This window comes from Gymnoscopelus microlampas, assembly GCF_963454915.1.
Source record: "Gymnoscopelus microlampas genome assembly, chromosome: 9".
Classification (NCBI taxonomy): domain Eukaryota; kingdom Metazoa; phylum Chordata; class Actinopteri; order Myctophiformes; family Myctophidae; genus Gymnoscopelus; species Gymnoscopelus microlampas.
In genome coordinates, this window is record NC_139946.1 from 49,319,521 (window position 1) to 49,333,146 (window position 13,626).

A 13,626-nucleotide genomic window follows, 5' to 3' on the forward strand; every position below is an offset into this window, starting at 1 on the left:
ATGTTTGTATTTGGGGGCTTTGGGGACCCGGGGTTCCGCTACGACAAAAACATCAGAGTGTTTGACACGGAGACCAACAGCTGGCAGAGCACGCCTATTGCACATCTTCTACCAGAGGGACGCTGGTGGCATTCAGCCTTTGCCTACAATGGAGAGCTGTACATATGTGCTGGTAATAGCAGGGACCAGATCGGCGCCGATCCCAACAATGATCTGTGGAAATTCAATCCAGAGACCCTCCACTGGAAGAAGGTTGAGCCCAAGGGGAAATGTCCATCTCACGCATATTGCTGTTGCATGGTGGGAGATTGTATCATCTTTGCAGGATACGGATATGTCCAAGATCTTCTTGGCATCAGAATAACAGATAACCTTCACATCCTGGACATCAGACCTAGTCTTAAGACGTTATGCAAGCTAGCGGTTGTTCAGGACGGCCTGGAGCAGTCAGAACTCTCACACGACATCAGGTGGGAGCTGGCAGCCATGACTCCCAACAGCAACTGAAGAGACGAATACGTGTTCTCGCTGTCCGTGTGATCAGAGCCGTAGGAAGCCATTCCCAGTTGGGGGGGATATATTTGTACCGGCCCACATGCACGAGCGCCACACATGCACGTGATCTGGGCCCATTAGCCAGCAGCCCTCCCTTCCAGGCAGCGGCCGCGGGGTCCTAGTGCCGGCCTCATTTGAGGCTTTTTTTTCCTCCTCTTTTTCCCCGTGGCCTCGCGGCCCAAATACCGGTTCGCGGCCCACGGGGGACGAATCCCCCCCCGTCCCCCCCTTTCCTACGGCCCTGCGTGTGATCCAGTGCATCTTGATGATGTTGATCTACTGGCAGCGTGCACAAGGGATCTATACTGGTAGCGTGCACAAGGGATCTACTGGCAATGTGCACAAGGGATCTACTGGCAGCGTGCACAAGGATGTACTGGCACGTGCCGAAGGATCTACTGGCAGCGTGCAGAAGGGATCTACTGGCAGCGTGGACAAGGATATACTGGCATCATGCACAAGGGATTGGGCTTTGATCGGTCTAGTGGTTTGCGAGATTAGCCGTGGAGCAGTGGTTCCCAAACTTTTTAGCTCAAAACCCAAAGGAGAAATTAGACGTTTGCCCGGGACCCAAACTAGTGAAAAAAGCAGATATTCGTGCCACGTTGCGAGCTTGTAGATCTGCCATTTTCACTACTTCTTAAACTTTTTTTTTTGTATTATTAGTATTATACATGGCAATTATTTGCTTTTATTTATCAATGAAAAATGTTTCCTGTTTAAACCGTTTTTAATCTTTTGTAATCATATCTATATATTTATGTATTTTTACATAGGAAACACAAAAGGATATATTTAAATGTGACCCATAGAAATTGGTCCCCGACCCACTGTTTGGGAAACAGTGCTGTGATAATAATAACAGTGTGGATCTTGGACATCAATCATCTATGACAGGGTCTTCAACAGTGGGTCCGGGGCCCCTAGGGGGTCCTCAGAGTTATTGCAGGGGGGCCCGCACATTTCGTGTGATAGGATTTCTTTTTTTTACATCAACCACTTGAACCCTATAGCATGACTGTTCTGAGGGGAACATTAGCCTAAAATAGCTGGTCTACAAGCTGCGAGGCGTTGTTAGCTTGTAGATCTGCTATTTTTTTGCAACAAGGTTTAGTGGAGACGGAAAAAAGAGCAGACCATGTACAGAGCCAAAGGTCAAGTTTACTAAGTATTGAGGGTTCAATTGGTTAAATGTCTGAAATAAACAGAAAAAAAAACATTAATTTACACAATACTGATAGTGAATGAAGCTAAAAGTTGAATCTGAAACATTATTTTATACAATATGTAGTGGGGGGTCACTGCTTCATCTCTCTCTCAGCTAAGGGGTCCTTAGCCTGAAACACGTTGAAGACCCCTGTTCCATGACATACAGATGAATGACTCCATATGTGGGCAAGGTCTCAGCTCGACCCCTCCTCCATTCACTCATTGTAAGTCCTTGGCCAGTACTGTGACGTCAGTACTATGTAGTCCATATATCTCCATATATGGACTTAAAAGGCACACAGACAGACACTGATAACTCCATATTACTGCATGGGCACAAAGGAGACACAGACAGACGTGGATATTTGTGTATTTATCGATACGCCAGCCAATAATAATAACTAAATCAGTGTTTGTATGAAAAGACAATCTCTTCTTTTCATATATATATATAGTTTCTCCAGCATTTTTGCTTTATTTCTACTCCAGAAATAATCATTGTTGATACATTCCCCTCACCCCTCCACTCCCCAATGTTTTGTTTGTATCAATAAATCAATAAATCAACTAGAAAAAGTGCTCCTTGGAGCAGATCAAACCAACAGACACACATTTTTGCTCCTACACATTTTGCCCAAACATCATGCAAATCAGTATACATTATCTATAGTCATGTGATCAAGATGGATCTGTCAGATTCTTGATGGATCTGTCCGATTCTTCATATTCCACCAACATTGCTGGCCCACAATAACCTACCTGACCTGTGCTCTGAGGAGCACATTTTGTAGATTATTATTAGTGTGGGTCATGGCCAAAAGAATAAGATCACGGATACAAGCGGCCAAAATGAGTTTTCCTATCTCCCTTATAGATCAGGGTGAGAAATTCAGACATCCGTGAGAGACTCACGGAGTAGAGCCGCTGAACCTTCACTTAGGAAAGGAGCCAGCTTAGGTGGTTCGGGCATCTAGTACGGATGCCTCCCAAGCGTCTCCCTAGGGAGGTCCTCCATGCACACGTGTGTGTGTGTGTGTGTGTGTGTGTGTGTGTGTGTGTGTGTGTGTGTGTGTGTGTGTGTGTGTGTGTGTGTGTGTGTGTGTGTGTGTGTGTGTGTGTGTGTGTGTGTGTGTGTGTGTGTGCGCGCGCTCGCACAGTGGTGGTGTAAAGTAACTAAGTGCATGTACTCAAGTACTGTACTTAAGTACAATTGTGAGGTATTTTTTTACTTTACTGGAGTATTTCCAATTTTCAGTACTTTTACTTCTACTCCACTAGCCTGGCTCCAGCCCGTGAATCGCTAGCCACGCCCATTAAAAAAATATGTTCAGGCGATTCTGGTCTGGTGACGCTCTCATAGGAGGTCTCAGCCTCGGTTGAAAATCTGTACGACGAATCGGGATCGGGATAATCCAGTATGAACCAATCGCCAAAGAGTCTTTGAAAAAAAACATTTGGCCACGCCCCCATCTCAGCAATCGGCTGCGTTGAGAGGGCTTTCAGACTGAATAATGGAGTGAAACGAAATGAAAATTCAGGCTGAGTGTCAGGCTACTACTCCACTACATCTCAGAGGCAAATATTGTACTTTTATTCCACTACAATTAAAACCTTTAGTTACAAGTTACTTTGTAGATTTTGATTGTTATCACAAAACCACTTCAGCCCTTACACTATTATACATTTCGGCCATTTGAAAATAGCCGATCTACAAGTTCACAATACGTTGCGATGCGAGGCATTGTGAACTTGTACTGTAGATCTGCTATTTTCAAAAGATTTGTATGTATTTTTTACATTTGAAAACTTTGTGAAACGGGACATTCTGGCTAATGATTACTTTCTACTTTTGGTACTTTAAGTACATTTTGTTACCAATACCTTTGTACTTTTACTCAATTACATTTTGAATTCCGGACTTTTACTCGTAACAGTATTTCTACATTGCAGTATTGATACTTTTACTTAAATAACATGTAGTGTTTTTTTTCCACCACCGTGTGTTTATGTGAGCTCACAAAACAACAACTTTGAACTTTCAGCTGTTATAGGCCTACAGCTCACTGTGATGAAAAGTAGCAGATCATAGGAATCATGTTTTAATCATCAACAAGAACATCATACCTTAAAATATGTCTTTTTGGAGCAGCTGGCTCAACATGATCCACCATGCGCCTCAATGTTGAATTAGGCGCCGGCAGGCTGGCTAAAAAAATATTTTAAAAGGTTGTTCCAACACATCAATTAACTTTTTTCCCAGACGGTCGGAACTACAGACATCTGTAGCATAACGAGACAACGGTAACTTTTATATATAGGCTCTTGTCGGGTGGAAACCTCATATGTCCGAAACTAGCAAAAGTAGCAGATCGACTTCGCGCCACATTTCGAGCTTGTGGATTTGCTACTTTTGATGCTTTAGTGTGACGGCTGTAGTAGTAGCCTATACAAAGGTTAAAATAGAGTCCTGAAACGAGCCGGGTACCCACGGATATGCGCCGGGTACCCGCGTTTAACGGGTAAAATATACTTTTATAAGTTCACGGGGATGGGCGGTACTGAACTATACAGCATTTTATTGTGAAAATCATCACTGTTTCTATGTGTGGAGTTGTAAAAAAAACACATTTAGTCGGATTTCTTCTCGTTTTGGTGAAAACAAGCCTTGCCGAACAAAATTGCCGATCACGGTTACAAAATATTTGTTCCGGTGGATAGAGGAGAACCTCCCCCACCCCCCGGACACCCTTTGTTTACATCTGTGTACACATCGCGGCATCCCGTGTCTCTCCAAAGATCGTCAATATAAGGTAAAAACGCTGGCATGGGGATGAAAAACAATGTTTTAATTCTTGCAGTCAATGTGTTATTTATTAATTTATTCTGGCAGTGAATGAGTTCATACCAATCCCATTTTGTTTTATTTAAAGGAGTAGTTCACCCCAAAAAATACTTATTTTCTATCAATTACACACCCCATGACGCCTTGAATACATGGAGATTTTTCTGTTTTTGTCCCATTCCTAAGCCAATAATTTGATGACCGGCGGAGAAGAGTCTCCTACTGAGTCTCCTATTGACCGATGACCGGGTCATCAAATTATTGGCTTAGGAATTTGGCAAAAACAAACACATCTCTGTGAATTCAAGGCTTCATGGTGTGTGTAATTAATAGAAAAAATACATATATTTTTTAAATACTTTAATCCTGTCTTCTACCCGGAGCCGTCCCTAGCTCTGGTCCATAGCGTTAGGAGTTCTCCTTAATGCCGTGTTACTTTTCAGCCATTGCCTGCGTACCCCCGGTAGTGCAGTGCCGCAGCCTCTCGACTGTAGTTGTAAAATTAAAAATAAACACTGTAGCTACTCACCAAAACAAAAATGTTTTTTAAGATGTTGAAAGCCTACTTTCCTCAGTGGGAACACTCTAACCCCCACACCTCACGTCTAAAATACACTTTTTGTCCAGAAAAGAAAATATCCCACCGGATGGAAGAATGTTTTAGTTACTCCACTGCGCCCCCTACAGATCTGGTCAGTGGAGTTCTTCTATTGATAACGCTGAATCATTGAATACGATAAGAACATTGCTAAGAGGGCAAAGGGGAAAAGAAGGACAAATCCAAAACAAAGGTATCCATATATAAGAACACATACTGTAGCACATCCATCCGGTTAAGTATGTACATGAGGTTAGACGTAAGGTGTGTGTCTGGGTGTGTGCGCGCGTGTGTGTGTGTGTGTGTGTGTGTGTGCGTGTACTGTGTGTTTGCATGAGTGAGTGTCTGTGTGTGCGTCCGTGCATGTGTGCATGTGCGTGTGTCTGTCTTGTGCGTGCGTGCGTAGTTGCTGAAGCAGAAAGCTTTCAGCGGTGTCACTAAGTGGGGTCAGAACCCAGCGCTGATCCACACTCCTCCTGAAGATTACCTCACTGCTCCTCTCTCTCTCTCTCTCTCTCTCTCTCTCTCTCTCTCTCTCCCCCCTCCCAGTGGAAAGTAACAAAGTGCGTCGTTTACTCAAGTACAGTACCTTAAGTTAAATTCTGAGCTATATTTCTTTGAGTATCTCCATTTTCGATAGGCTTTATAGGTTACTTCCACTCCACCGCATCTCTGAGGCCAATATTCTACTCTACTCCTCTACAATGATTTGACAGTTTTAGTTAGGCCTACTAGTTACATTACAGATTTAGATTATTACAAAACATTCACTGACCATTTAAGCTCGGTTGTATACTTCTAACAACTTCTAGCTAATCAAAAACTCACAATGCGCCCAAAAAATACAAATACTCAAGTAAATGTAGACTTTGCTAAAAACGAACCCTGTCTGTGAGCTCTGCTCGCTGCAGGACTCCACGTTGTCGTTCAGATCTGGCTGAGACGACGATCGGCTTCTCAATTCCAATTTTCAAAGGTATCAAAATATCGTTGCTGTCGCTATCTCCATTTTCTAATTTGTTGTGTTTTTTTTTCAGAAATGAATGCCTACTTGAATTTACAATTTAACACACTCCACGTCGAGCAATCCATGTGAAACAAAGCATGCGTGCATTTTGCACGACGGTCCTGGCTAACGCCTGGAACGATAACATCTTTCCCGCGGGTCACAATGGCGGAGCGATCACGCATACAAAATGAGTCGTTTTCCCCAACGTAAAAAGTTTCGGAGTTATAGGGGTTTTAGAGAAGGAGATAGAATGGAAGCGGATGGGGAGCCATGTTTTTGGCACGGTGATCTTTAAGGCCCTTCCTTCTCAGATTCACCGTGGGTGATTCCAGAGCTGCTCCAGCCGTGTGGAAAAAAACAAAAAAAACAAAAAGACTGAAAACACGGTTCAGACTGTGTTCGGCACCTAAGCGCTACTCTGTGAAAACACGGTTCAGACCGTATTTGGCACCCGATGTGTTAACAATGTAGACATTTAGCAGACACTCTTAATCCAGAGCGACTTACAATAAGCAAGGTAACCGCAAGGTAATAGTACATCAAATGCATAGAAATAGTAATCTAGGATTATAGGTAAACCAGGCAAGAACCACCATCAGTCTAAACAGTATAATATCAACATCTAGATAATCTGTACTTTGAAACTATACACACTATAGGATGCCAGGTCTACAAATGAACCTGGCATCTGTCTACATCAGTCCTGCACGGGTCCAATGTTAACAACCCGTACCCGCCCGTCACTAAATTAGATCCGTAGACCGACCCGTCACCTGTGATTATATCAAAATACAAACCAGACCCGCCCTGCCTGTCAAATAATGGACCCCTTTGTCCTGTTAGCCGACATTACATGCAGTAAATATCCTACAGACAGTCACTCAATCAATTAATAAGTGTGTTAAAATGCTTTTGACATAAGATAGCAGCCTTCAACGATAGCGGTGAATTCAGCGGTCAGGTTCAGTCAGAAATCTGCACGTCAAGGGAATAATGGAGGACCGAGCTTTCCATATATTATAGCCACGCGAGAGAATGTTCACGCACGCAGTACGCACTATTTTAATTTGAAGGTTGAATTTCGTCCATACATTGGCATAAAAGGGACCTCGGTTATTCTGGGTCTGGCAGAACCAGGTCTTCTGGTCTTGTTTAGCCTTGATGTCTGACTGTACCACATGCTGTTTACATTTCTGACTAATAAAGTATTCAATACAAAAATATATTTAAAAAAAACTCAGAGTCCCATGGCAGCAGCACAAACCACTTGTCCGAGCCACTGATTGGTCCATTCGTAGATCCACTGGCCCGACCAATCAGCGGTTCTTGTGCACGTTGCCAGTGGATCTTCAGCATCCAGTGAGGACACTCATCATGTGTTTCAGTTGCTGTTGGTAGTCATGGCTGCCAGTTCCGACCTGATGTCATGAGGGAGTTCTGACCGCTCCAGACCGTACTGAATAACTGCTAGCTTGCACAACATCTTCAGACTAGGACTTAAGTCTAGGATGAACAGTTTATCAGAGGATATGTACGTTATATCCTCTGGGTTCCATTTGTATCCTCCAAACAGGATGACACAATCTCCCACCATGCAACAGGCCATAAAAGCCGATGCAAAAAGGCCTTTCCCCTTTGGCTCAATCTTCTTCCAGGAGAAGGTCTCTGGGTTGAATTTCCAAAGATCAATGAAGGTCATATAAGAGTTTGCACCACCACATATGTACAGCTCTCCATTGTAGGTAAAGGCTGAATGACCCCAGCGATATTCTGGAAAAAAGCTGTGCAGAAGGCGTGCTCAGCCAGTTGTTGGTCTCTGTGTCAAACACACTGATGTAGTATTCCTGGTCTCCATAGCCCCCAAATACAAACATCTTTGTCCCGATGATGGTGGTAGAGTGACATGTTGTAGCCGTTGCTGGATTGCCTCTGGTGTCAATGAAAGACCAGACCGTTGTGGTGGTGTCCAGCTTGTAGATGTCATTAGTGTATCCAGTCAGGATGTTTCCTCCATAGACATACATAACCTTCCCCAAGACACAGGCTGAGTGGTTGCACCTCCCCTCTGGAACAGTCCCATAAACCTTGGGTTGGAACCATCTGTTGATGTCGACCTCAAATGCATAAAGCACGTTGTAGACCTCTCCATTCATTGTTCCTCCCCAGATGTAGATGGTATCTTCTATCAACACAGCTGTGTGTTTGTAGCGATTGGAAGGAACCTCAGTGGGATGTTCTCCTCTTCCAGTTGTCACTGGAGGCAACTTCCTCCAGTGCAAAGACACTATGTTGAAGATGTTTACTTTCATCTGGTCACTATCAGTCATTTTACTGAAGGACCCTCCAATGGTGTAAACCTCCTGTCCGACTGGCACAACTGCAAGGGCTCCTCTTGGTCCATTCAGATTCACAGTCCACCTCAACATTTTACACACAAAGACAACAGCAAACAATTACAACTTCTCAAGTGTTGGTCTGCAACAGAATACAGTTACATTGCGTACACCACCACTTATATTGGTACAGACCTACACGTAGTGACGTCATGTTGATGACATCAGTCTTGTCCAAATATGGAGTTCCACCCAGCCTGGTGGAGATAAGCGCTCCACTGAGCAAATATTTCACATTTAATGTTTTAATATTGATTCTAAAGTTGAGTTGAGGAACCAAAACCAAAGATTTTACTCTAATGTACACAAGAAGTAACAATATTATTAGGGCTGCAATGTTTTGATTGATTATTTTCTCATTAATCATTCTCTATAAAGATGATATAATATAATAATTAATAAAATAATTGATTAATATATATTGATCAAAATAAATAATAATATCATATTATTATAATAATCATATATTGTATATAATAATTATATAATATATATATATATATTATATTGATGATTGATTAACTATGATATTATTCAATTCAAAACTAAGGGGCAATTCGGGGTGCATGTAACTACAATGCCACTGAGCCTCTGTCGCTGCCTTCCTCCGGTGTGTGACGGCAGTGGTGGTAAAAGTACTCAAATGTTTTACTTAAGTAAAAGTATCAATACTGCAATGTAGAAGTTCTCTGTTACAAGTAAAAGTCCGGAATTCTAAATTTAATTGAGTAAAATTACAAAAGTATTGGTATTGGAATGTACACAAAGTTCCAAAAGTAAAAGTACTAAAATGTTTGAACATTGCAGATCTACAACCTGGATGAACTGCAACGGTGCCTGACCAGTGATGGAAAAAGTACTACAATGTTTTACCTAAGTAAAAGTATCAATATTGCAGTGTAGAAGTACTCCGTTACAAGTAAAAGTCCCGAATTAAAAATGTATTTGAGGAAAAGTACAACAGTGTCGGTATCAAAATGTACTTAAAGTAGGCCTACCAAAAGTAAAAGTACTACAATGTTTGAAAATAGGCTTACCAAAAGTAAAAGTACTACAATGTTTGAAAATAGCTTAGGTATAAAATAGGGCTGAAGTGGTTAATGTATGTTTTATAATGTAATCATTTATATCTGCAAAGTAACTAACTAAAGTTTTTAAATAATTGTAGTGGAGTAAAAGTACAGTACAATATTTGCCTCTGAGATGTAGTGGAGTAGAAGTAAAAGTATAGACAATTGGAAATACTCCAGTAAAGTAAAAGTACCTCTACATTGTACTTAAAGGTAGGGTAAGTGATATTTTTGGGTTAAAACAAAAAGTATTTTGTTAAAAGGTTAAAGCACTATATTCTGATAGTAATCATTGCTATAGAGTGTTTGTTCAGTAACAGGAGTCTCCCCGTCTTTCCAGCTCTTTAATAAACAGAAAATACATTTTCTGGTAGGTGTCAAAATCTCAGCCAATCAGGAGAAAGTACCCATTTTTAAGCTTCATTTTTATAGTGTTCCAGTTCCAATTTTGTCCGCTCATTTCTTGTGTCATCACTTCCAATTTCACTTGTTTAATCTATATCCTGATTGAGTTCTCTATCCTCATTGGATAAAATTGGAAATGAAACTGAAACTGAAATGAAAATGCATTTTCTGTTTTATAAAGAGCTGGAGAGACAAGGAGACTCCTAATACTGAACAAACACTCTATAGCAATGAGTACTATCAGAATATAGAGCTATTTAACACTTATTTTAACCAAAGAAAATGACTAACCCCACCTTTAAGTACAGTACTTGATTAAATGTACTTAGTTATTTTACACCACTGTGTGACGTTGTGCTCTCGTATACGACGCGTCCTGTGTGTCCCGTAACATGGCCAGGTAAACGGACGTGACAGACCATTGACTTTAGGTTTAGTGTTTCCAACGGGTGTCCTTCTCCACGTGTGGATAACCCTACACTCACTCTATGACCCACGCTGACTTGGTCACTGGGCAGCTCTTTCAGCTGCCGTGTTAAAGGAGTAATTCACCCCCCCCCCCCCCCCCCACAAAAAAAAAGGCTGGCGTCCAGTTTTTAGCCAGAAGATAAAATAACCCACCATAGAAAGAAACACCATTGACCAGATATGTAGGTGGCGCACTGGAGTACATGAAACATTTGTTGGTCCGATGGAAAAAGTTCTGGCCAAAAAGTGGATCTCTGCCCCACATTTTTCACATCCACCTGTTATAGCGCCACCAGGAGGCCGATTTCAAAACATTTTTTATTAATATTACTACCGATTTTGGCCAGACATCACGCACATCGGTACACAGTATCTCTATAGTCAAGTGATCAACACGGATCTGTCCGATTTGTCTAGAAGTTAGCTAGAAGTTCCTGGGTTCGTTTTCCCGCTGGGGACGCTGTGGGCTCCCCTGTCATGTGATGAGAAGCGGCCAGCTAACTCCTTATGCGTTGAAGGAAGCATGAGCTCAGTTCGGGGCTCTCCCCAGGCTTATAGAGGGAGAGTAGTGCCCAGGATTACAAGCTTACAAGGCAATTGGCACTGGATGAAAAACTCTGTCAATGAATAAACTGGATAAAAATAGTAAAAAAAAAACAAACTACCAGACCGGGCAGAGACCTGTGCTCCGAGCGCTTTTTTTCTAGTTTTTTACCCAAGTGTAGACATTGTGCCCCCGCAGCTTCTGTTCAACTGAGCACAATAACACGTACAGTAGCATGGCGCTATGGACCAGAGCCATGGTTTAGCACCTTGTTTACAACCCTGTGGACCATACATCGTTTTAATATGTGGCATAACTCTCTCCTCTCTCTCTCTCTCCTCCACACACTCTGAGCCACCTGAGGCTATACAGAAATGATGTGTTTCTGGTTCAGGTTGCTTCAATAAATTGGGCGAGGGAGGGCCGTTATGGGGGCTGCGGCGGTGACACCTCTACCCCAGGTGATGTCTGTTCCCCGTGGGGTGGGTGGGGGGGTCTAATAAATGGGAGCAGACGGCACACGCATATCTCATGACATGTAGCCTGCAACCTGTCTGACTCTGGCTGGTGGAAAGAGGTATACTCCTGTTTCTTTTTACTGGAACCACTTGAAAGCCAGCGTTCAAATTCATGGGGGGGCAACGCTCGCCAAGAAAAAAATAGCCGATCTACATGCTCACAATGAGTGGCGTTGCGACGCACAGTGGTGGAAAAAGTACTCACGTTTTCTTACTTAGGTAAAAGTATCAATACTGCAATATAGAAATACTCTACTACAAGTAAAAGTCCGGAATTCAAAATGCACTTGAATGACGCATTGTCAGCTTGTAGATCTGCTATTTTCAAATGGCTGAAATGCTATACAGGTCTGAAGTGGTTAACGTATGTTTTGTAATAATTATCAAAATCTACAAAGTAACTAGTGACTAAATTGTATAATAATTGTAGTGGAGTCAAAGTACTACTTACTTACGTACAGTACTTAAGTAAATGCACTTAGTTACTTTCCACCACTGGTGACGCAGTGTGAGCTTGTAGATCGGCAATTTGTTTTTACGGCAAAGACATTCGGTGTAGACCGGAACAGTACGCTTGTAACTTTATTCTAGTTCTCTGAGACCACATGGGGTTTAAAAGGATCCCTGCCTAATAAGCCAAACATGCCTTAATTACATTATAATTGTCCTCTATAATTACAATGTAAAATCAAAAACACTTTAAACATTTTATCTATTTCAGAAATATGTTCATCTTTCACTCAATAGGGGCAATGCCCGTCGCAGATTGATGATGTCATTTGTCCACGTGTGGTCTATCCCTATGGAATTCATGGCATGCATGTGAGAAAGAAAAAAAAACGTAATACTTCCTAAGGTTAATATGAGCATCAAAATCAATAGCTTGAATATTTTAAATATTAAATATATATCTTTTTTAATTGCACATGAATAAAATATTTAAGGTGTTTTTTTATTTGTTTTTTTTATTTATTTGAGTCATAGAGGGCAATTATCATGTATTAAGGCCTACTTGCCTTATTAGCCAGGGATCCTTTTAATTGGTTAAAGGATGACTTCACCCATTTTCAACCTTATCTTCATATAATTGCTCGTCGCTAATGCTCATTATAATATGGTCTTTTTTTCTGTCTACTGGCGGTTCAGAAACCCTCCTACCAGTGACATCTTGCTATAAAGCCCTTGTTCTCACAGAATATATATATATATATATATATATATATATATATATATATATATATATATATATATATATATATATATATATATATATATATATATATATATAAAAACACCATCTTGTTTGAAATGACCAAACCTGCATGCCTACCGATGTTGTCTGTTGTCACCTGTAGGCAGGTTTCTCCTCTAGGCGGAAATAATGGTACCATATTATCATGAGCATTACTGTAGTGAGGACCAATTATATGAAGATAGGTTGAAAATGGGTGAAGTGGCCCTTTAAGTAAAAGTAGCAGTAGGCCTAAAGCAATATACAAAAATATGTATCTGTTACAAGTAAAAGGGCTTTCATTCAAAATGGTACTTGAGTAAAAGTACAAAAGTATTGGCATCAAAATGTACTTAATACTTACAGTACCAAAGGAAATGATAAAATAGCTTAACAAATCTGTCTGTCTGTCTGTCTGTCTGTCTGTCTGTCTGATCAATCCATCCATCCATCAACCCAGCAAATTTCTTTCTTTTTTCTTTTTTTCTTCCTTTCTTCCCTTCCCTCCTTCCTTCCAACAAAAACCTTCCATCTTTCTTTGTGTGCCTTCACCTCTCTCTCTCTCTCTCTCTCTCTCTCTCTCTCTCTCTCTCTCTCTCTCTCTCTCTCTCTCTCTCTCTCTCTCTCTCTCTCTCTCTCTCTCTCTCTCTCTCTCTCTCTCTCTCTCTCTCTCTCTCTCTCTCTCTCTCAGCCCATCCCACCTACGTATATGGTCCTCCCATACTGTCCGCTAGAGGGCAACACTGAGACAGACAGAGAGTATGGTGGTGGTGAGTCAGTCTGT